Here is a 25,523-nt window from a genome sequence, read left to right as displayed (position 1 = left end):
AATAACAGCAAACTTTGCCAACTTGTCCATAAAATCCACAGTCATGTGACTTGACACACGCCCAGGCTCTTCCAACACGTTCAGGAATTTTTTATTTTGACTGTGAAGCGTGTTTGATACTCCATTAAGTTTTGAAAACAAGGTTCTTTGGGCTTCTATCCAAGTTTCAGCACCGAGATACAATAATTGATGTATTATATGCGTATGAATATTTGGGCAGGCAGCCCTGCTAAACATCTCAACACTCCCATGATTACATATCTATTTATTACAATTTGCACCCCACCTTCCTCCAAGGAATGTGAACCGATGTTGTGAACTGACAACAACCCTTCCAGGTAGGTTAGACTGAGAGTCAGTGACTCGCCAAGTGAGCTTCATAGCTGAGAGAGGATTTGATCTTGGGTTCCTCCACCTAAACCAGTGCTATAAGACAGTGGTTCCCAATTGGTGGTCCATGGACCCCGGGGGGGGGGGTCTGCATAACCCACCCAGGGGGTTCTGTGGCACATACCCATCAACTATATGGGACATCTCATTTTGGAGATGCTCCAAAATGTGTAAGATCGTGGTGTCCAAAAACGTGCGTTTTGGGGCGCCATGGTCTCTTGCGGGTCACATGACTTACATGGGATGCTTGTCCAAAAGGACCCGCCGTCAGCTGTTGCACAAATTAGATGCTTTCAAGATGGTTTCCCCCCGGGGAAAACAGGTGAAAGAAAGCCAAAATTGAATTTGTTGTTGTTGTTCTCCACTCTTAGATACTGCTTGCTCCTGGGCTACATATGGAATACTGAAAACCTGCTACCTTTTATATGGTTTTTCTTTTAAAAACAACAACAACAAATTCAAACTACTGCACAAAGATAATCCATACCAAGGCAAGCTCAATTCTGAGACCAGTAAATATTGTGCTTGGTAAGAAACTCTCTCCCCCCCCCCCCCCAAATATTCACTTTCTGGTTGCAGAACTCATACTGTTGAGAGTCATGGAGACAGTAAAAGACATGCAGACTTGGAAGCCCTCTTTCCTGACTCCTGGAAATATTGCTCAGGGATGCATTCATCCTGTCTCCAGTGCCTTAAATTTCAAGTGGCATTGTTTCTGTCTCCTATCTTCTGAAGCCTTTAAAACTTAACTCTGAATTTCTTGGGAGACGTAAGCTGCTCCTCTCAATACCACGCCTCTCACCTGTGCAGTAAAATTGTGGAATACACCTCAGAAAAGGGGTGCAGAGCAGGCTTGAGCTATCCTAGATTGGCTTTGTGGGGTGATAGTGCTGTCAACCCCACCCTGGGACAACCAGGCGAAATGTGCTTGCTTTCTATGTCCTCGCAATTGACTGCACCATCTTGCTTGCTGTGTGTTAGACATAGTGCTCTGCTGTGGAAAGGAGGAGTTGGGGGTGAGCGGAGCTAAAGTGTGGAGGGAAATGGAGATGGAAATGAGGTTGAGAGTGAAGTCTTGAACTTCAGATTCGTTTACCATTCTATAATATTAACGAAAGGTGTCTTTTTCAATCTATTTTTTTTAAAATAAAAAAAGATCTCTTTAAAATTTAGCTTTTCATTTAACGTTGGGTTGCCTACCAGGTTCTGTGCTCTTGCGCCCAATTCAAGGCTGACAACTTAATCCTCAAATCGCCATCCTTGAACACAGAAAACTCAAGCCAGCCCTACAAAAACGTTGGAGCTGTGAAAATATTTCTGCTCTCTGTGTAATTGCTTCCTTCTGTCTGATTGCTGTTTTTCCTTGTCTCGTTTCCCACCCACCCCCCAACTTGTCCCTATAACCATCAGAACTAGAAACTTGGATCTCATGCAAGTGTCATGGGAATTATATATATTGTGTGCCCCTGAGCTCTACACCTGTTTTTCTTAACATGGCTGAACGCCCAGTAGACTAGCACCTCCCTCTCCCTCCCTCCAATCCAAATAGGAGGTAATAGATTTCTTTGGGGTCCTGCCATGAAGACTTGTGAATAACTGAGCTTTGAGGTATCCTTGCGCGCAGCATGTGGGTTGAAAACTACTAACAAAACATCTCTTCCCTTCAGTATGATGGTGCACCCACTGAACCTCCCCTTCCAGCCCCCCAGATTTTGGCACATGCTGCATCTCTCTCAATATAACTGGTGATGCAACTTGGGAGAAGCTGTAGAGCCGGAGGGCAAGGAACATCATTTTGCAACTAGGCAGGAAATAAAAAAAAACAGGAGTTGAGTGAGCTGCTGCTTTGCCAGCAAATCAAGAGGCAATGAAGGAGCCCCCCCAGTCTTTATATGCTTTGAGGCAGCCCCTGAGCTCTGCTCTTGACTCTTGCATCCCCTTCCATATTTTTTCTAACAAATGTTGTGTGCTTCAAACAATGCAGTGGTTCCCTAGAATTCCTTTGATTGGGGAATCGCTACTCTTAGCATCTTGGATGAAGAAAATGCTTCTAATCCAAAACGTTTCTGAAGAAGAAAAGTGTGGATATTTAGCCAATAACTGAAGCTATTTTTGTTTGCGTTTTGGGGTGGGGTGGGGGTTTAGTGCTCCACAAGGTTCTCTGAAATTTTCTCTGATCCTTCCAAGTCCTTGGACCCCTTTCCTTGTACATTTGTTGCTCCCAAACTCATTTTTAGTATGAGTAAACTAAAAAAAGTATTATACAGCACGAGGCTTTACGTTGTTTCTTGTTCATCCTCATAGCAAACCTGTGAATGGGAGGAGACAGTGGTGGTTCCAGTTTACAGATGGAGAAAGATTACATGCTGAGTGCCACTGCAGGTTTATAGGAGAGACTGATGTTTGTGTCCCCAACAATCCATTTTTCAGTCTAAGGCAGGGGTCTGCAACCTTTAAGACAAAAAGAGCCACTTGGACCGAAGAAAAAAAAACTGCGAGCCGCAAAACCATTGCGACATTTAAACCAGTGGGGAGTGTCGGGGCACACAATGCGCCTCCTCCCCTCGCGGCGGCAAAGGTGTAAAAGAGCCACATGCGGCTCCGGAGCCGCAGGTTGCTGACCCCTGGTCTAAGGGTATATACAGGGAGGTTGTGAATAACCTTAGCTACAAAACACTGCAGATTTTGCAGGAAGGAAAGCAGAATCTTGAAACCTGTAAACTTTATAAGTTTTTTTTATTTGCTTACTTTAAATACTCTCCGCTACTCATTATGGGATGGAGCAAGGAACTACGGTATGTGGGATATTGAATTTCAAATTCCTGATGCATGGAAATCTTGCTCAGCCGTCCCCGTCCCCCCCCCCAAAAAAAAACACGTGTTACCAGGCATCACCTACACCTTTCCAAGCTTATCTTTGCAGTCTTAAGGACTAGAAACATCTATTTTTAAAAAGAAAAAGCTGTCGTCATTAGGAGTGAAACTTCATGTTTTTGCAGACACTAGGCTTTAAAAAAACCCAACCACAACTTTCTAAGCAGTATAAAGTTCAAGGCAAGCTTTGTATGGTTGATTTCCTCTGGAGGGGAGCCAGGATGTACTGTGACCACGTTTGGTGTTCTTGTAAAAATGTTGATTGCAGGCTCCAAAGGAATCTTAAGGATGTACCCAATGCAGAATTGTTGCAAGCCAAGCATCCTACAATCTCAGAGCAAACTTCGCTTGTTTCTTTCAAGCTCTGCAAGCCAGTTGTCCTTATTTTTAAATACTACTATTTTAATCAATATTTTAAGTATGTATTTATTTAAAGCACTTTAAATACTGCCATTAAATTATAAATTTCCAGGGAGGTTTATAATAGATCTTCTAAGACACAATAGAACATCAATCAATATACCGTCCATCAACAGTAAAACAGTGTCAGCAAAATAAGAGATTCATCAGAGGTTGACAGCAGGGGGGAGTGAAATGGTCTTTCCTATATCTAGCTTGAGCTTTGTTTACATTGGCAGGAGTCTTCCCCAGCCCTAGCCAGGGGTGCTACGGATTAAACCCTTGTATCTTTTGCAAGCAACTGCAAGCAACTGCAGTCGCTGCAACCTGCTGCCTTAAAGACATTAAAGACTAGAAGCCAGGTGAACATTCCTAGGGGGACAGTTCAATAAGGGGTCCCACTGCAACTGCAAAATCCCTCTTCCCCCACTGCTCTCCACCTCAATTGAGACAGCAGAGGTACCTGGAGGAGGACCTCTCAGGAACAACTTGGTGTCTGCGCAGCTTATTCCATATGGTTAGACAGGACATATTGCAAGGGTATTTTAGCATCCTTGTAGAAATTAGCCTCCTTCTTTGCTGACTCTTAAGTCCAGCCAATATTCTGCTTGCAATATGGGAATGACGCTTCCCTTCCTTTATAAGGTTGCTGCAAGGATTTACTGACTAACTAACTCAGTTGACGTGTTTTGAATGTTTAAATTACTATATATAAATGGTAAGAATTCAGTTGTGGTGTTGGTGTGTGTTTGGAGCGTACTGTCTGCTTTGGAGACTGAGGCTTATATATTGCAGTGATCCTGGGCATGTATAAGAAAACCCTGCATGTCTTCTGCATGCAAACCCACCCATCTTGTGCATACCCCTTTGTGGCATCCCCAGTAGGGGGGTTAGGTTTTTTTTTGCTCCTAACACAGTTTTCACCCCAAAGCTCTGTGCTTTTACTCTTCCCCAGTGGGTCATTCATGTTTGTCAGAGGAAAAGATAAAAGGGTGCGCTTGGGGACATTGTGGGAGTGGGAGGCTACATATTCCTTGTGAACCCCACCACGAAGAATAAAAGGAGACATCCAGTGTTAATCGTGCTTATTGTAGGGGCACATCAGCATCTCTATGCTGAATAGTACCAGCCAACAGCTTTTGCCCCTGGAAATCTGCATTTCCCAGAGGAGCACAGGCCCGCTTCATTTTAGAGCTAGGAAGGGAAGTGTGTTTTGGCATATGTCTTGCTTACGGATTTTTTTTGGGGGGTCCTTTATTAACTGCATCCATGGCAGCAAGTGGTACAGCATTAAAACTGCCAACACATTCGCAAAGCTAAGCAGGGTCCGGTATGGTTTCAAATTGGATGGGGAAACTCGTGTTGAGATTCCCGCATTGCAGGGGGTGGGACTAGATGACCCTCTGGATCCCTTCCAATGCTACAGTTCTATGAAGAAGCTGTATCTCTTGCTGATCGTTTATTTTCTCTCCCCTTCCTGTTGGTGTTGGGTTGGTGTTGGCGTTGTGTTTTGCTATGCCCTGTGGGGCCAGAGGCTCAAATGGCATATCTCCCTGTTCTACAGGATGGGAAGCATGGAGGAGCCTGTATTTTGGAGAACCTTGGAAGAATAGCTTGAATAGAATCCATCCCTCCTCCTCCTCCTCTTCTCTTCCTCCTCCTCCCCCACCTCCTTTTTAACATTTCTCTTTGATTCACTCTTATTTTTCTCTATCTACTCCCCTCTCCACTTTCCAGGCAAGAGAGCCCTTTTTATAAATAACTTGAATAACAGGAAACAAAGGTTTAAAAGGAATAAACAAACCTCTTGACATATGCTGAGGCCAAGGAGGCGCAGTTTGGGAGGGGGTGTTTGGTGGGGGCTCTCAAGTGAGAGCCTGTGTTGATCACTCACCTCTGTTGCCCTCTGTTTGAGGGTCAATATCCTTTGGTTCTGTTTCAGCAATTTGCATGTAGAGTTGGGAAGGCGAGTAGGATAAGGAGCTGGGACTCCTAGGTTTCACTTATCCTCATCCATGGGTGCTTTTTCTGTTTTTGATGTTGAATTTAATCTGTCCAGTTTGCGGATGGAGTAAGATTTCAGGTCTGCTCGGCGAGGTATGGGACCAAGAAAATTAGCGTGTTTGTGTTTTTGTGTATGTTTAAAAACTCAGCTTTTGGTTAAGTGTTTCGTTTCAAGCACAAGTGCAATTGAAAAATAAACAAAGGCACTGACAAAATAGCCTTGATGACAGTAATAGAGTTTAAAACGTTGAAACTAAAAGCAAAATAATCGTCAGGACAACATCCATGTCAAACCGTATACATTAAAGCAAACTTTAGACCCAGATTGATTTAGTTAACGGAACAGCAAGCACACGGAGCGAAAAGGCCAAATCTCAAAATTGGTTAAAGTGCTTTATCAAAAAACAACAACAAAAAAACCCTGTTAAATGCAGGTCGTTCTCTGCTTTCCAGGTTGCTACCTATAAAGACCTCTGGCATGGTCAATAAAGAGGGGAATTCACATCCCTACGATATTTAAGCATGCACTTGAAAACGTAAAGTGTGACTGTCAAGTGTGGATAAATGTGGGTTTTCAAAACCTCATGTGTTATGTGCATTCTGTTCTTGAGGAAATGCAGCCAGCACTTAAATCCCTGTAATCGAATCTAGAATTTGGGTTTCTATTCGTTCTGTGGGAAATGCTACATTCTTCAAACCTCATCCACACACGTCTGCTTGCCCTGCCTCTGATTTAGCAAGAAGGAACGGGTTTTCCAGAGAGGGAGGGTGGCAGGGCAAAGGCAAAACCTCTCAGGCGGATGGCTAGAAAGCAGGGGGCAAGCGGAAGGCTGCCCTGACCCTGCTTTCTAGGCACAGGAGAAGCGGAAAGAGCCATTTCTTGGTCACAGCTGATACTTACACCCATTTGGTCTGGTGTGAGGTATGGAAGCTAGTCCCTTCTCAGTTCTCTTGCCTGTCTGCTTCCCTCTAGCCCACCTTAGTTTGGACTATATAGCAGAAGCTGCAGACCTACCAAGCAGCTTCTAGGACTGCATCCCAGGGAGAGCCATGTTCAATGAATGAGGAGGCCCAGAGTGGGTGGATGTGAAATATATTGGCTGATGTGGGTACCCCTAAGTTGGACTGCCTGGGACTTGCGCCATTGGATCTTGGATTCCTGCTGATTCCCAGGGGTTATTCCGTCCTATGTGCAGCCAGACGCCTTGAGAACATGAGCTTCTGCATGTTCTAGGGCTTGGCACTGAACTTTGATGTATCCTGGCTGTGGTTGATTTTGAGAGGGATTTTTTTACAAAGGGATAGTGCCTCAATTTGCATATTCTCATTAGAACACATTGAATAGAATTCATGTAGTGCTGGTTCTCAAGTACAATGTGCAACAGGCAAGGGCTCAGATTCTGGAGGACTGTCGAAGCAGCATTAGCCTGTAAGCACCAAATAGCCTCAGGAATTCAGTGCATAACTTTGGGGAAACAGTTCTTAAATTAAGTCCAGTGTGCTGCAGAAGGCCACGATTCACATGCTTCCTAGCTGCTCCCTTTCACCCCGCAAATGCCATTAGACTCCCCTCCTCCCAGCCTGGAATCTCAGGTCAGGGAATTCTCTCTGAATCCTGGCTCCCTGCCCTTCTCTCCACCTACTTGCCTGCTCTGTCTAGCACATTCTTAGCATTTGCTCAGTGGGGCAAAGTTCACCCACCTCAGCTTTCCCAGAGCTGACAAGACTGGTTCCTTTTGCCTCAAGGCTCCAAGTTGCGCTGGCATGGTGCCCACTTCTTATGGGGCCCAAGATGTACTTGGGGGTGTTTTCACATGTGCAGTTTCACAACCGAGAGGTTGCACAAATTAACATCTTTTGCCCTGGAAATAGCAATGACTGGTTTAACTAGGTGACATGAAGACACTTTGCACGTGCTCAGAGGCTCTGCTTTCCATCTCCACACCCATCATCACTGAGATCCAGCTCCAAGGGCCTTCTGGCAGTTCCCTCATTGCAAGTACAGTAGTACCTCCGGTTCTGTAACCCTCTGGTTACGTAAACTTCAGGATGCGAAAGCGGCAAACCCGGAAATATTTGACCGGGTTTCACTGCGCGTGCATGCACAAAAGCGGTCTTCAGATTGCGGAAACCTCGGGATCCAATCGGACCTCCGGAACGGATTCCGTCCGCAACCAGTGGTACCACTGTAGTGAGGTTACAGGGAACGAGGCAGAGGGCCTTCTCGGTAGTGGCACCTACCCTGTGGAATGCCTTCCCATAAAATGTTGAGTTAAGTAACTATACAACATTTAGAAGACAACTGAAGGCAGTCCTGTATGGGGAAGCTTTTAGTGTTTAATACATTATTATGTTTTTATGTATGCTGGAAGCCATCCAGAATGGCTGAGGCAACCTAGTCAGATGGACAGGGTACAAATAATCAAACTGTTGTTGTTGTTTCAGAGCCTTGACGTTAAAAATTGGGTTGCAGGTGGTCTTTATAGCTGCTTCTGCTTCTGCTGCCTCTTCTTCTTCTTCTTCTTCTTCTTCTTCTTCTTCTCCTCCTCCTCCTCCTCCTCCTCCTTCTTCTTCTCTTCACTTCCTCCCTCCCTTCCGCCGACAGGTGTGCATTTGAGTTTTGAGGAGCCCTGAATTTCTATACCACTTCGTCTCATGTCTTCTTCCACAGACTCACTGGTGGAGTCATGAGGTGCTGTCAGTTCAAACCTCAATAGAAACCAGGGCTTCCTCCCAGAACCTCTTTTGGATGCCGATGCCCACCTTTAAATGGACGAAGTAACAGTTTAGAAAGCAGTATAGGATCGGGTGCAGTAAAATGTCAGTTTAAAAAATGTCCCTGTCCTCATTTAGGTCATGTCCCCAATAGTTGGGTACCTGAGCAGGGCCAACCCAAAATATTTTTCCACCTGAGGGTGAAGGGCAAGATGTGTCCTCCTGCTCCCAACCCATGCACAGAAGCTGCCGATCTGGACCTTTCATGAGCACTGGGGACTGGGCAGCATCTTCCAGGGAAATAGCTGGGGGAAGGGTTGAAGGGGACATCTGCCACTGCTCCCCCCCCCCGCAAAAAAACCCCAGCATCTGTTGCTTGAGGTAGCTGCCCTGCTTCCTAATAGTAAGCAGGAAATCCTAGTGAGACCTAGGTAAAGGTAAAGGGACCCCTGACCATTAGGTCCAGTTGTGATCGACTCTGGGGTTGCAGCACTCATCTCGCTTTATTGGCCGAGGGAGCCAACATACAGCTTCCGGGTCACGTGGCCAGCATGACTAAGCCGCTTCTGGTGAACCAGAGCAGCGCACGGAAACGCCGTTTACCTTCCCGCCGGAGCGGTACCTATTTATCTACTTGCACTTTGATGTGCTTTTGAACTGCTAGGTGGGCTGGAGCAGGGACCGAGCAATGGGAGCTCACCCCGTCACGGGGATTCGAACCGCCGACCTTCTGATCGGCAAGTCCTAGGCTCTGTGGTTTAACCCACAGCGCCACCCTCGTCCCTTAAGGTGAGGCCTACCCCCACCCTTTATCAGGCGCACCTAGGCCTCTCCTGCCTAATGGTGAGGGATGCAAATCCAAACACTGCTCATGCCGCAATAAAGTATTTCGTTTGTTTACATCTCTTCCCATCCTGTTAATGTCCCCCCCACCTCCAAATCATTCTTGGAATCTGGAATCGGCCTGTTTTACAAAACAGTCTGCACACACACACAATTTTACACACAAAAATTGTGTAAACTCTCTTCCATCTAAGGGAGCTGCTGCATTCTGTGTCACATTGGAAGTAGCTTTTCCTAACTTGTGTTTATGGCTTGCCATGGAAGAAGGTGTTTGGGGTTTTTTTTATTAGTGGGGTGGAAGATAGTAGGGGAAAGTATATGTAATTTCAGTGCAACACCTGATGCAGGCCTTGCGCCCCCCCCCCCCCTTGCCCGTTCCAAACTGCCTTTATTTGATAATTGCAGTGTTTATGCCTCTGCCACATTAACAGCCCGGCTGGATCCAGTTAATACGGATGTAGTGAAGTAGGCCTTGTTTTAATTAACAGCGAATAAGGCACAATAGCAGGTAGGGGTGGTGGTTGGGGGGGGGAGGAAAAAGTCTGGTTTAGCTGGGTGTGGTCACTGGCAGCTAGCAAGCTGTGAGACAGTGGGGCATGGTGGAAGAGGTTTATCACTTCTGGTAAGCAGAGGAGGAAGTCCTTGCAGGACTCCAGCCGGGGCAAAGCAGTTGGCAACCTCACAACAAGCACAAGGGCGAAATGTGGTTGGGTAAGTGAAGCGGGAGCTTTCCGCCCTGTTTTGCAGACTTGGTTTTGTGTAATTTTCATCATTGGCTGCATGAAAGAATGGAAGATAGAACGTACTGCGCCCTGACCATTTTAGTAACCAAATTGCAGCAGCCCCCTTCCCCAAACTTCTGCCTCAGGACTTGCATTATGAGTGGAGAGGATGTTCTGCCATTGGACTGGGCTCGCGTTATCCATTTAACATGGATAAGAAAATAGGGCTTTCTCCACCCACCCACCCTGTTTTGTCCAAAAGGCCAGCGCCGCTAAGAATTGGCAAAGAAGCGCTGGGTTTAAAGGAAGAATTTCTAGTTTTGGAAGTAGTTCAGCAATGGAAGAGGCTGATCCTTTCCCTCAGAAACAATAGGTTTTTGTTATAGGGCATTGGTTTTTAGGGGAAGGGGATGAGGCCCCTTTCTATCCCAGGACTTCTGTTTGATTTCCTAGGTTCTGTCCTCTTACTTTGAGGCCAGGGTACTGGGAAGAGTCTGATGGTTAGTGCAAGTTACAGGTAGGTAGCTGCGTTGGTCTGCCGTAGTCGAAACAAAATAAATAAAATAAAATAAAATAAAATAATTCCTTCCAGTAGCACCTTAGAGACCAACTAAGTTAGTTATTGGTATGAGCTTTCATGTGCATGCACACTTCTTCAAATAGGACAGTGCTGGGCACTTTCTGTGTTGAGGTCCAAGAAAGCTGGACTTTCAGATAAGGGCGAGCGTGTGTGGAATAAATGGAAACCAACACTTATAGGGTTTTGAGGAGGAAGAGGATGGAGACTAGAGGCTGGTGCCTTTGAGAAGGGACAGTCGGATCCCAGAGCTTGTGCCTATAGGCCTCTGCCGGAATCTGGACCTGGTAGTATCTCTTTCTCTTAAAAAACAACAACAGAAGGGAACCCTCTCTTGCTCTAACTGCTTTGGGTCCTGATGCAGCACGTGTGTGCAGAGAAATGCGCCCCCCCCTCCACTCTCATAAATTGCCATGTCTAGTTCCCGAGGCCCCCCTCTCTTCCCCTCCCCCGCCCCCAAATTCCCTTACATACACTCCCTCTGCTTCTACCAAATTTGGCCTTTGATGCAAACTTCTGGGGTCATGGCTTGAACCATAGAGCTGATTAAAAGCACATGGGCTTTATGATGTCTCCTCTCCCACCTCACAAAAATTCCTCAGAGTGATTTCTTCCTCCTCCTCCGCATTGTGATTAGCCCGATGCTGTTTTCACCAAAGCACCCCTTTCTTCCACCCGCCACCCCACCCCCCTGCCGCCGCCCATATTAAAGTCTCCTTCATGACCCAGAGCTATGCATTGGTTCTCTCCCTCTCCACCCCCCACCTCAACACTGGGGGCCCTCCTTGCATTCTGTTACTTGATATATTTTTCCGCAGGGTCCTCTTTCCCCCTCTACCCCCCCCACTCCATGAGGGCAAAGAAAAACTTCCAAGCAGTATGGAGACACTGGATAAATTCTAAGAAGGAGCGCTGCACCTCCTGCCTGTTTTGAAAGCCCTGCACCCTTTCCCATGGCTATGTAGTGGGTGCGAGGGAGGCCCTCTGCCCATGCTCAAATTGCTTCAAATGTAAATTTGAACCCTGCCCCCAAATTCAGGCAAGCAAAAAGCCATTTTTCATAGGAAGGTGATTGGGCCTCCCTTCATTTCCTTATTAAATGAGTGGAAATAAGGTCCAGGGTCGGGACCGTGATGAAGGTCCAGCAAAAACAAAAGAGAGACGCCAGAGAAACACACAACAGAAGAATTAAAGAAGATGGGAGGGGTGGGTGGAGACGCTTTTTAAAAAAAGCAATATAGAAATCTGGCATCTAGCAATCCAACCGAGTTTTGGACTGAAAGTCTTTGGGAATTAGCAAAACCCAGAAGAGGTATAAGCAATATGTGGGCTTTTTATTTTATTAATATTTTTTTTAAAAAAAGCTTATATAAGAGGCCAGTCGTTACACAGCACTTTAATACGTACAAGCATGTGGGACATGACATGCTATCTGTGAGCGTATGTCAGTGGAATGGATTGCATGTAAAGGAAAAGAAAGGTGGTTTCTCAGTTGCTTTAAAACAGGTGTTGCCAACCTTTCTGGAGTGTATCGGGTATTAGGGGATGGGTATTACCTCTGGCGGGGGACACGCTGTGCTCCTTCTGGTCCCCACCCTACACTCAGTTCTCATCTGTGACCCCTAGAAGATATCACTATGCAACAATGACCAGGTGAGGGTAGTAGACGATGGTTCTCAAACCCTTGGTGAGTTGGGACTTGCCCCTTCATTCAAAGGTAGACTCCGGCGGGTGGAGCAGACGAGACCAATAGTGGGTCCAACGGTCGAGAAGGCGGTTTATGTACATGCTGTAGAGGGAAGTGAGGGGCAGATGGGGCTTGTCCTCCTGGGGAGGGAGAAGGAAAACTCTCATCCTAAACCTCCGCTGCCTTGTGAGAAAGGCGTCGGGAGTAAACATCTCTGGGACGTCTTTGGGAGAACAAACCCTGCACAAATCAAGAGTGGAATCGTTTGTACTCCTCCTTCCTGCAATTCCTGCAGCCAAGCTGGTGCCAAACATACCACTCTGCTTTCCTTTTGGACAAAAAGGTAACCATCTTCACACATACCTGCCACGACAAGGTGTGGGGTGGACTCCGAATTTTCACAGGTGCCAGAGGAAGACCTCAGAGGCAGTGTGATGCCCGTGGGTGCTCTTTTGACTCAGACCTCATTGTCACAAACTTAAGATGGAGTGGTAGATCTGTTCCTTAATTGTAACAGGCAGTAATTAATTGTGCAGTAGGATGTTCTCCATACAAAACCATTCCCTATGCCTATAAAAGTGAGCTGGAACCCTTTTCCTGACACCATAGTTTCCTATGCACAAGGTTTTGCTTTGTGTGTGTTTGTATTTAGGAACATTCAACCATGCAAGCCTGCTTACCTGCAGTCTGCAATGCCACAGTCCAGAAATGGGGTTATTTTTGAGGGAGGTTCTGCCTCCCTTTATTTCCAGACAGGAGGGCTGGGCATAGAAAAGGCACTTTATTGTTGCTTCATATGTTCTGGGCCAGCCCCCCCCCCCCCACTAAAAAAAAGCCCTTATACTGTCTGCATATTACCTCAGCTTTTGTTGGTGTGTGCTATGCAGCAGAATATATGTGTGCCATCATCAAATATGTAGGGAAATGCCATGTAAAGGAGCCCCGGGGTCGTGTTTTTTGGCCCTGTAGCTTTCTACCACGAGACCTTTGCATAGAGAGGCATTTAAATCAAAGTTATTAAAATGGTCTGGTCGGGTTCTTTTTCTCTCTAAAGAACTGTTATGGGTTGTTGCTTTTTAATCTCATCCTTCCTCCAAGCAGCTCAGAAAGGTGGCATAGGTGGTTCTTGTCCTCTGCCACTCATATCCTCACAACATCCCTGTGAGATTTAGAGAGGTTTGGGGAATTAGAGTATGTTAAGCTGTGAGGTAAACTGAGAGAGACTAGGCCAAGGTCACCTCATGATCTTCTTGACTGAGTGGGGATTTGTGCCTGGTCTCCTCCAGCCTAGCCAGACATGTTTTTCTGGTGGTGTTCTTCACTTGAGGGGGTCTGTGCCACGATTGCTTGCTTGACAGCTGACATGGGCCTTTCTCCCTGAGACCCACTTTTTCATGTTGTGACTTAAGCGTTGCTACCACTTTGAAGATGGACCGGAATGCTCAGGGCCATTTCACACATTATGTGCAAATACTGTGTAGAGTGCACAGCGCACATTTAACAGCAAGCCTCACCCTGCCCTGTTGTCTTTCAGAAATATGCATTCTATACAAGATCTCAAAGTAGCTGCATTCTATACAAGATCTCAAAGTAGCTGTTTTACTACAAAGGAATTTCAGAAATAGACTGGAAAGAGAAGCTGCTGAATTGCAACTCATTACCAAACTTAAAACCATGGAGAGACCTGGTCTGAACAAAGACATTGGATCTTATCTCATTATACATGACTAAGCCATTTCTCACCTTCTCACCCCTTGCCTTTTCCTATAAGACCTATTACAGTCGTTAAGAGTCGTCAACAGGCTCATCTCAGCTATCTGCCAATCTCCCATTCCCACCACCCTTCTGAGTAATACCCCTCCCCACCTTCTCACTATATAGAAGGATCTGGCAACTTCTGTTTCAGTGTATCTGAAGAAGTGTGCATGCACACGAAAGCTCATACCAAGAACTAACTTAGTTGGTCTTTAAGGTGCTACTGGAAGGAATTTTTTTATTTAGAAATATGCATGTTTTCAAATAACTATACCAGGGGTCAGCAACCCTTTTCAGCCGTGGGCCAGTCCACCGTCCCTCAGACCATGTGGTGGGCCGGACTATATTTTGAAAAAATAATAATGAATGAATTCCTATGCCTCACAAATAACCCAGAGATGCATTTTAAATAAAAGCACACATTTTACTCATGTAAAAACATGCTGATTCCCGGACTGTCTGCGGGCTGAATTGAGAAGGTGATTGGGCCTCATCCAGCCCCTGGGCCTCAGGTTGCCTACCCCTGAACTGTACAAAGCTGCTGAATACTTCACCCCACAAACACCCTTTTCCTCTCTTCATACTTCACAAACATATATATACGCTTAAAACAAATGCTAGCTGTCCATATAGAAACCATAACGTATGAAAAGTCTTGCAGTGTGCTGTGGAGATTTGATTGTGGGAAACCGAGGGTTAAAATTGATCTGGCTAGTTACTCCTGTGGGTGAGGCCTGGCCACAGTTTTCCATACCTGTAAAATGGGAATCGTCCCAGAATTCCTAACAGGAAAAGCAAGAAGTTTCTAGCACCTTAAAGGCTAGCTTAGCTATTGTGGCATGAATCAGATGCATTACACGACTGCTGTGAGACGGGCAAAAAAAAGATTTATTAAAGTATTTTGCACAATTTAAAGGCTTCTAATAAGTGATACTGATGCATACAAATGACGGTGTATGTTTTGAATTCGGAGCTCAGTTTATTGCCTGCATCCCCCCCCCAAAGTTCTGAGGAAGTATTACAGTTTCTGTTTAAAAATCATATCGCTAAATTTCATGAGATATAGGCAGTAGCCTCACACCTGTGGAACTCTATTCCAGTTGAAATACACAAAGCCCCATTACCGCAGGCCTTTAACGGGGCTCTAAAGACCCATTACTTACTTACCTTACTGCTTTCTCTTAAATGAGGATTTAAATTACATTGTTGTAGTGTATAATTATTTGTCTGCTTTTCTTATTTTCAGTGGGCTGAATGTTGTTGCTTTCTGCCCCCCCCCATTGTTTTCTTACGGTGTTATGTTTGTAAATGTTGTTATTGATTTTCTACTGGGGATTTATATGTTGGAAGATGTCTTGGGGGGGGTGCTAACCCTAAAAGGTGGTAAAAAATATTTCTTAATAAAATCCCCTCCCCATCTTCTTTTTTTGCCCTGTGCTGGCAATTGAGATGGAGGAGGAAAATCCACACAGACTGTTTTCTCCCTTCCCATTGTTGCTTTCCTTATTTAAATTGAAAGATTAGTTTGGCGGGGTGTCTTGAGGGGGGGCCGGTTAGGGGGAAAGAAGAAGAAATAATGCCACTGAGCCTTGTGTGTGTGAAGGAGGGGGAGACCCCCAAGACCTTAATTATGCCTTTAAATCAATGTGTAAAATAAATTTAGCCTAGAGCGAGTAACGCTGGGATGATAAAACTCTTTGATAAAAACTCCACGCTCTGCACAAATGACAGAGATGGATAAAATAGCACACGCTCACACCACCACCACCCCAAATAAATAAGTAAATAAAAATGTGGTGCTCTTTTGCCTTCACTGCTCCCCTCCCTCCCTCCACGATGCCCCAGGACTTTGGTGGTTATTAATGGTGTCTTTTGTTCAACCTATGGTGTTCCCCCCTCACTTAGCACCACTCCCCCCCACCCCCATTCCAGCGTCTGCTTGCCTCTGGGCCCCTGGAAGCCGCCCGATCGGTAAAAAGTGATAAATACAATAATCTTGTCTGCTTCTGATTAAATTTATTCCTGACAGCATCGTTTATCACGAGAGGCCGGGATAATCACAAACATGCCGCGAAGGGTCTGCAAAGTGTGTGTGTGTGTGTGTGTGTGTGTGTGTGTAGGGCAGAGGATGGGGGCGGGGGGGTTGGCAGACTGGCTTTACTGGGGGTATGGTGGGGGTAGAGCAAATGAGAGTGGGAATTGGGGTGAGTAAGATCTGGCAGGGCATTCCGTGCCCTCCAGTGTAGTGGAGACGTGGGCGAAATTGGGTGAAATTAAGAGTCAGTGGGGCAATTGCTGCCAAGTGGAAGAGAGCAAGGGACTTGGGTTGTTAAGTTCCTTAGCTATATGGCTGCCCCTTCCGGATGAGGGCTGGTTTGCAGCTCACATGTACAGTGGTACCTCGGGTTACAGACGCTTCAGGTTACAGACTCCGCTAACCCAGAAATAGTACCTCAGGTTAAGAACTTTGCTTCAGGATGAGAACAGAAATCGCACGGCGGCGGCACAGTGGCAGCAGCAGGTCCCATTAGCTAAAGTGGTACCTCAGGTTAAGAACAGTTTCAGGTTAAGAACGGACCTCCGGAGCGAATTAAGTTCTTAATTTTCTGTGTGCATACCCGTGTTGGCGATGGAAAGGGGAACCCACATCTCCAAACACTCAGGAGCATGTGTCGATGACCTGGAGTTGTTCTGTGGCTCTGTGTTGTGTGTGTGTGTGTCCCTTCCCAACTGCTTGGCTATGCCCATTTCTTTGCTTCATGCAAACCCCCTTGTCTTGTCAAGTGTAAATTGGCCATTTGGAGACACGGAAGATAAAAGATCCCTCCCCTCTGCCATCCTAGCACTCTCACACAGCGAAAAGAAAAAAAGAAATCTCCTTTCTCCTCGCCCCCCTGCTGGTATCTGTGTGCCACAAACAGAGAGCAGATGTGCTGCTGCACAAAGGTGCCTGCAGAGCAAATAGCTCCAGGGCAAAGGAGAAATGATGGCGGCAGGCCTGCCCCTTTAAATGTGGGCCTGCCCCTCATAGGTATAAAGCAGTAGGGTGTGGGTGTGTACGTAGGGACGACAACAACAACAACGACAACGGGACACCACTGGCGGGACACCACTGCCGTAACTAACCATAACTGCGCCCAGTGTGCAACATAAATTGCTCACTCTTTGTATAAACTATAAACAAGCAAAAAAATTATGAAATTTGCAATATACAGTCTTTTTTAATTTTATTGGCAGTCATAAACATGCATGAACTCTTAAAATGCATATCGTTCACAATGGAAATCATAACTTTGGTTTTACGTCAACAGCAGCAATCTTCTGCTGGTGTTAAGACACCAGTGGGACACCCTAATATATATATATATATAGAGAGAGAGAGAGAGAGAAGGCACTGAACTTGGCCCTCCTTGCAGCACCCTCCTCCCTTTTGATATTAGAGCCTGGCTGAAGGAAGAGTATCTAGAATGAGAGCCAGGAAGTTATGGACACAGAGTTAGCACACCCCTTTCTCTCTTTAAATCGGGGTATCCTCTTCCTACGTGATGGTGTAGACATGTGTTTAAATGAGATGGGTCTGCTGCCATAAGGTTTGGCAGACCCATCTCATTTAGTTTGGCCTCCAGCTAACCCAAGCAAGTGAGTGTTTGGTGGGCGAGGAAGTAAGATTTGCTCCCCTCCTTCAATATAACACTGAACTGGATCACTCAGGGATGCTGATTGTCAGTAGATTCCTTCACACAGTGTTCCTGCGTTAGTTAGTTATCCAATGGCATACACTGATGGAAGGTCTGGGGATGATCTGCTACCATGGATGGCCTTTGGGGTGGGGAAAAAAGGATTAGATGAATTCATGCGGAGATAGGAAGCTGTCTTATGCCAGGTTGGACTGTTTGCTCATCCAGTCCCATAATGTCTACTCTGACTGGTAGTGCCTCTCCAGGAGATCATGCAAAGGTCTTCTGCATCACCTGTTACTTGAGTCTTTTGACCGAAAATGCTGGACACTCAACCTGGAGCCTTCTATATGCAGAAGGGCTGCTTTACCGCTGAACGGTGGTCCTTTGCCCTTGTCTTCTCAATGGCTAATGAGCATCATACATGGAAGGAGCCTCATAGGCAGTTACACCTCTCAAATACCAGGTGCTAGGTCAAGCAACAGGGACGTGGGTGGCGCTGTGGGTTAAACCACAGAGCCTAGGACTTGCCGATCAGAAGGTCGGCGGTTCGAATCCCCATGACGGGGTGAGCTCCCATTGCTCGGTCCCTGTTCCTGCCAACCTAGCAGTTCGAAAGCACGTCAAAGTGCAAGTAGATAGATAGGTACCGCTCCGGCGGGAAGGTAAACACTGTTTCCGTGCGCTGCTCTGGTTCGCCAGAAGCGGCTTAGTCATGCTGGCCACATGACCCAGAAGATGTACGCCGGCTCCCTCGGCCAATAAAGCGAGATGAGCACCGCAACCCCAGAGTCGGCCACGACTGGACCTAATGGTCAGGGGTCCCTTTACCTTTACCTAGGACAAGCAACAAAGGAAGTTGCTTGTCGTCATGCTTTTTCTGGGCTTTCCTAAGGCACCTTTCTGGCCACTGTGGGCAACAGAATGGTGGAATAGGTGGCCTGATGCAGCTGGCCAGCTTATGTTTGAGGGCAACCTCCTATCTCCCCCCAGACAACTGAATGCAAACAAACTGGGGGGGGGAGCAAACCTCACAGGGGTCACTAGCCAATCAAACCTATGTGGAAGTGTCTGAGAATGGGTCAGACCCAAAGCCTGAGCAAAATCCCTTGGGGAAAAGATCCCCCCTCCTTCCCATAGCTAGCTAATTTTCTACATGCATGCCTAGTCCGGTTCCCCCCTCTTCCTCACTTGTCATCTCCCCTTTCTTTCCTTTCTCCTCTCTCATCTCAGTCCTTGTCGAAAGGAATTCTAAATCATCTGAAAACCTGAACCTTGGGGGCAGAATAAATTATGCAAAGCTAATCTATGAAGTAGCTGTCGTTTGGATAACGGCTGCGCATTGAATTGGGGTGTTCTGGGGGAGGGGGAAGCAGTTGCACAGTATCAAGGCGGGGCGAGGGGGGGGAGAAAGAGATTTCAAGTTTCCAGGCACCGGCTTCAGTTTTCTAGGTGCCTAGGAGTTTTGCTGTTTGCTCTCTATAAAGAGTAATGGCGGATGGGGTGGGGAGATTATCTTGGTTGATCAGAGTCGGAGGTCTGGAAAACGGCATGACCCATATCTCATATTTAATCAGAACTTTTCATCAAACCCTAAAAGTGAGTTAGTCGGCCTCATGGGTCTGCGTGGGTGTGAGAGGTCTGAAGGATGGGGGGGGGGAACTAAAGTGAATTTTAGATGTTGCGTTACAAGACAGGGTGCAAGTGTAAACACACCTCGTACCTCTTGGTTTCTACTTTATCACGTATCTCTTAGTAGCTCCCAATCTCTTCCTTCCGTGTTACTGCTGTTTTCCCCCCAAGAACATTTTGTAAAATTTGGATCATTTGTAGCGGATGTGAGTTAGGAAATAGTGTGACTTAGTTGTTCTGACATCAGTACTGAATTGGGGGGGGGGAGTGTGTGTGCACACTTACTCACATGTGTGCAAGTTTCAGGATACAGTATTTTGTTTGGAAAGTGCGCCCAATGCTGCAAGAATAGGGGTGTTTGTAGGCGGAGGGGTGGAGGAGGAGATATTAATTTTCTCCTCTCACCCGCACTGCCGGTCCCTGGCTTGAATCCGGGCCTTTGCACAGTTGCTATTTCCATATTGCAAACAAGCGAGTGCATTTCAGTAATGCGTCGTCTGGTCCAATCCCTGGGAACCTGGAAAGTCAAATTTTCACCAACCCAGGGATTGTGGCCTTCTAGATATTTGCTGGACTACAAATCCCATCATCCCTGATCATTGGCCATGCTGGCTGGGGCTGAAAGGATTTGGCATGGACAACATTTGGAGGGCCCCAGTTTCCCCATCCCTGCTCTTATTCCATCCATTGGGAATTTGCACTGTGGACTCTTTCAGAGAGTAACCATGAGGAGACAGAAAAGGGCATTCTTTAGAGGTGGGGAGAGTGATACATAGTGGGGGAGTTAATTTATTTAAACTCATTACTCTGAAAGCTGTTCCTCCATCAAGGCGCAGTCTCACATGCCAATACAATATTCATGTGCCACTTAGGGAGTCCTGGATATTCAATGCTGGGTTTGTGAACAAGATCCTTTGGCCACGCTGGGGTGGGTGACAGTGGCTATAACCCAGCTGTATACCTTCTGAAGGGTTTGTGGGGTTTTTTTTTAGGGGGGAGGGGGGGAGAGATTCCAATCAGCCTGGATAAATCTTTCACCGCATCGTCACCAGTGGTGACGGGTGAGCAAATGATCCCAGCTGTCTCCATGCTGACGGCAACTCTCTTCTCCGCCAGATTCGTTCATTAAGATCCTCAATTATCGATAGGAGCCTGGGATGGAGTGCCTGCCACACCAACGCTGACATAACGGCCTTTTAATAATCCTCACGGATGCTTGAACTTCGATGGGGGGTTGGAACAGGCTGGATGCTTCTTCCATTTAAAAAAAAATCTAAATAAAGAAAACATGGATCAATAAAATTCTGCTCTGGTGGAGTAACACAATTTTGAAAATGGGAGCAGAGGGATTTTCCCCTCCCCTCCTCACACTCACACCTCGTTTTAACAGCCTCAATTGTATATGAACAAGAAGCCGCTCATAGCGCTCTCTGCACACGCAAATGTTAGAAAGGTTGGGAACATGCATTTTAATCTCTTGTGTCTTTTAAAATGTATTTCTTCATTTATTTTAACGTGAAATAAACAGTATTGCACAAAGAAAAAGAGGACAACAAAAGACAGCACTGAGCCATAGGGGCAAATTGTCATATTTTGCAGCAGAAGATAAGTTAGCTCAAGAGTTCCGGCCGGTGTCAGGCGATGTTATAAGTGATGCTCATTTGTGTACGAAATAAAATTAGAAGGCAGCAAAAAATAAAATAAAAAAATGGTGTATTTGTGCTTTTCAATGTTTGAAGGTAAAGTATAACCTTTCCCCCAAATAGCATTATTCCAAACGTTCTTGTACTAAAACATAAAGTCCAAGTCCTGTAATGTTTTTTGTTTCCATGTGATGGACAAGCATGCATGAAAAAAATTCCTAGATCTTGCAATATATCCCTCTTATTATTGTGTCCAGAAACAGGAGAGCAAAAAGAGGAGACAATTGAAAGAGCTTCTTAGTAATTGCAGCTATTACTTTGAAAAGCAGGGGCCACAAGGTATCTCTAACCTGTGGGCACTCCCACCAGAGGTGGATGTACTTGCCCTTAGCGCCACAGTCTTACCAAGGGGTGGGAGGCATATTGGGTGTCACTCGTGGTTTTGCACCGGTGGGTCCTATGCTTCTGTGGTTTCCCTGGTATGGGCCAAGACAGATTTTATTGGCCAATCAGACCATACTGCATTCCAAACACCACCACCTACATTCTCACCTGTATCTCCTTCCCAAATAAATTTTAAGCCCAATGTAGATCCTGTGGTGTAGGTTAGCTGCAACTGAATCATTACCATATCCCATATTAAGGAACAGGATCACAGGTTTTGTAAGAGATGTAGTGACCTGAGCACTAATAAAAGTGCAAACAGCCCGTGCTCGGGCCTCTCAGGTCCAGCAGAAGCTGTTCCCGGGTAATAGGTATCTCATTTCTAAAGTAATGCATGTGAAAATAGCCCCTATTTCTCCACATTAAAAGAACCTAGCATATGCAGTGTCCTTTGCACCAGAATGGGGAGATTAGGGGTGAACATAATGGCTTCTTTCCACTTCTGAAAATTTCAGGAAGTAAAAGAACTATAACTATTCTGCAGCCATCTTAGTTATATTTATAACCATCTTAGTTATATTTTTAAAAGATAAGTCCCACATGGAGTCATTTTTAAACATTTAATTTTCTAAGCCTATTCATTCCCCCCCTCTTATTCTTCATCATTATTTAGCTCATTTGGAATTCCCGATTTTTCTCCAATACATCTTTAAAGCATAGTCACTGTCTTTTACGTTGAAAAGCACAACCACTTACTGTCTTTTTGCCACAATTTAGGAGTGATCTGAGGAAGGTGGATAGAGAGAACCTGAAGCAAGTCCAAAATTTGTGGGATAATTTTCATGTTCTTTTGCTTTTATTTAGTTAGTGCTTGTGGGAGCGGATTATGGGAATATTAGTTACTGTTGAGAAAGAAATTATTATAGAATTAATAACTGTGTAGCATTGGTGGTTAGGAGCATGTGCTATAGTTGGCCGGCCTCGTGATTCAACCTCCTCTTGTTTGCAGGATAGTTTTAGACAAGCCACTCTGCCAGTCCTGTTACCCCACATTACAGGTAACAATACCTGCCAACCTTTCTGGGTTATTGTAAGGATTACCGAGACAATATGTGCAGAGCATTTAAGAAAAATGCAGCAAGTCAATTGTAAGCATTATTAGAAAAGTCTTCCCCACTCCTTGGTCAAATGGGGGTGTTTATGGTTGCACTTGAGATAAGCAGCTCCCTGCTTTGGAGAACTTAACGTGTTGTTCTGGTTTTGTGTCGCTCAATCATGAGCTTCCCTCCTCCCTCCCCCCAAGCACTCCAGCTGTGGCCAGATGAGACTGCAGCTGCTTTTTTGATTCTGCTTGTCTTGGCAAGTGGTTTTGAAAAACTCTCCCTCCACTTCCATTTATCCGGTGCATGGGGGGGAGGGGGGAGCGAGCAGTGAGGGGAAACAATTCTGTATTGTGAAACCAGGCATTGGCAGGAGGGGCATGTTTAATTAATGTTTAAAACAAACAAACAACAATTAAGCCGTAAAGTTATGCCTATTCCGCATCAAGGAGAAGTTGGATTCTGTGATCGGTATAAACCAGGCTTCTTCAACCTCGGCCCTCCAGATGTTTTTGGCCTACAACTCCCATGATCCCTAGCTAGCAGGACCAGTGGTCAGGGATGATAGGAATTGTAGTCTCAAAACATCTGGAGGGCCGAGGTTGAGGAAGCCTGGTATAAACTTTTGCACATTTGTATAAGACATCCTAGTTCCGCTAGTGATGGACAAGGGGCCGAGAGCTGTGTAGGTTACTGAAAGCCTGTCCCTGGGAAACCCAGGCTTTTCCCCACCCACACGCCTAAGTAGGTTTCATTAGCTGTTCCTTATTCACTGTCAAGACTGTGATCTCAGAATCTTGAGGGCTAGAATCTGGCTTTGGGGAAGGGGAAACCCCTAAAAATCGAGGTTTCGAAGACACTGTGAATTTCGCATCCGGCACTGAACACTGAGCTTCTGTAATGTGATAGTCCAGGGTTTTCCAAACTTGGGTCTCCAGTTGGTTTTGGACTACAGTTCCCATCATCCCTGACCACTGGTCCTGCTAGCTAGGGATGGTGGGAGTTGTAGTCCCAGCTGGAGACCCAAGTTTGGGAAACCCGGCTTATAATACACATAGCTCTAATTAGAGAACAGCTAATCACAGTATATTGGAAAAATCCAATCTGAAAGAAGGCAATGAACCCAGCTAAGAGAGACCAGTCACACACATGCCCAGTTCAGGTGACTTTTCAGTGCAGAAGGGACTACCAGCCTGAGAATCACAAGAGTACAGAGAGTTTGAAGCCTGTGCAGCAAGCTGCATTCAACATTTCTGAACAAAAATAGGTGGGGCTTGAAGTGTCCTGAGGTTGCTCACAAGTTGCTGTGCCAGCATATTGTTGCAAATATGGAACTGGAAATCAGAAGGTGTTTTTTTGTGGGTGGGAGGGGGGGCAATGCCTGTTGAAATCTAGTTGAACAGGATTTCCAGTGGTACAGCTTAGGTTCTCACCACCTCTAGGAGACGCAGAATGAATTTTGCAAAGCATTCGTGCATGTATGCAAATCTCCTTGCTTTTCGTGATTTATTTGGGTTGTAGAAGTAAACTACACAGCCCAGGGCTGCCACTTACATCCTGAGTGTCTCAAACCAAGCTTGATTTCCCCTTCTCCCTATGCTTTTTTTACCCCCCCCCCCAAACTTCATTTCAGAGATGTATTTCAGGGAGGCAGGGGGCTGAAGGGCTGATGAGATTGCTTCTCTTTGTCCTTTTGGCTGAATGATGGGAATTGGATCACTGCCATATCATTTCCTTGGCTTTCCCCTCCCTCTGCCCCCCACCCCCCATTCCCTAGTTGTGCTGGGACTATGTTTCCAAAGAGATCCTGGGAGTGGCTTTACCTTTCTGTCACCTGGTGACGGTTGGGTGGGGAAGCCGCCTTCATGCACTCTCTCCTGCAATGCTAATTCCCATTTTATTGGTATTGTAATGAGCTTTCCGTTAAAGACAATTGCCCCGTTTGGATTTGGTAATCAGTTTTTCCGCCACCCGTCCCTTTGCAGTTATTGTTGTATTTTCTTTACTCCGTGCGAGGAACACGTTATTTCAGTTCCGCATCGAGCTTAATTTTCATTTCATTTTTTAATTGCTTATGAGATGCGGTCCTTCATTCCAAGAAAAAGAGATGCTGCAGGTCAGAGGTAGCCAGTGTGGTACCCTACAGATGCTCTGGACTACAGCTCCCCATCATCTCTGACCATTGGCCATGCTAGCTGGGGCTGGTGGGAGTTCTTGAGTCCCACAGTGTCCTTGAGGCCTCCCCATTGCTACAGCTGCTGTAGTTCAAAGGGATACCACTGCCTGCTGATCTGAAAGTCCCGCCCCTCGTGCAAAATCTCTGAAGCACGATGCCTTTGGGCATATCTATACTAATACAAATTTATATCTGTTTTATTCTATTTTAACTGGCATGGCTGCTGTAGGATCCTGGGATTTGTAGTTGGGCGTGGGTGCCGAAAATCCTAGTAGCGATTGCTGCTGCATGGTTTCCAGCAGTAACAGGAGAAGAAGTTATGCAGGGAGTGGGAATGGCCTGGATCACATTATCAAATCCTGGCTTAATAAGCCAGGATGTACATGAGCTCTGTGCACCCACCCACTGCCTCTTTGCCCAAGCAGGGAAGCCAACCAGGAAAGCCACAGCTTCCTCTTAATGTGCAAACTGGGAAACACTGGTTAGAATCATAGAATTGTAGAGTTGGAAGAGACCCCAAGGGCCATCTAGTCCAACCCCCTGCAATGCAGGAATCTCAACATGAGGTTCCACATCCAATTTGAAACCATACCGGACCCTCCTTAGCTTTGCAAATGTGCTAGCAGTTTTATCGCTGCACCACTAGGTATCCCATCCAAACAATGGCTTCCAAAACAAGCCAGGATTTGGGAGCCTGTTTTAAACGATCGCATCACATTCCATCTTGTTTGGAAGCCATTGGCAATAGTTTCCTGGTGCCTACATAGTGCAAAAGGGATGCAGGTGGCGCTGTGGTCTAAACCACAGAGCTTAGGGGTTGCCGATCAGAAGGTCAGCAGTTCGAATCCCTGCAACGGGGTGAGCTCCTGTTGTTTGATCCCAGCTCCTGCCCACCTAGCAGTTCGAAAGCATGTCAAGTGCAAGTAGATAAATAGGTACCGCTCC

General features: G+C 46.0%; 1 protein-coding gene and 1 long non-coding RNA gene across 3 annotated transcripts in view; one reads left to right on the top strand and one right to left on the bottom strand.

Moving 5' to 3' along the window:
- The window catches only part of RARA (retinoic acid receptor alpha), a 191,530-nt gene that overhangs the window by 78,638 nt on the left and 87,369 nt on the right, over positions 1–25,523 (top strand). The window lies entirely within an intron of this gene.
- On the bottom strand, positions 5,503–13,749 carry LOC308572556. The gene is made up of 3 exons (XR_014001806.1): positions 13,450–13,749; positions 12,575–12,714; positions 5,503–8,430 (listed from the first exon to the last, which is right to left on the bottom strand). It is a non-coding gene; the product is annotated as an uncharacterized lncRNA (long non-coding RNA).

The sequence above is a fragment of the Podarcis bocagei genome (assembly GCF_964188305.1).
Source record: "Podarcis bocagei genome assembly, chromosome: 13".
NCBI lineage: Eukaryota > Metazoa > Chordata > Lepidosauria > Squamata > Lacertidae > Podarcis > Podarcis bocagei.
Note: the sequence above shows the minus strand (reverse complement) of the source record. Positions and strands in the feature narration are given on the sequence as shown.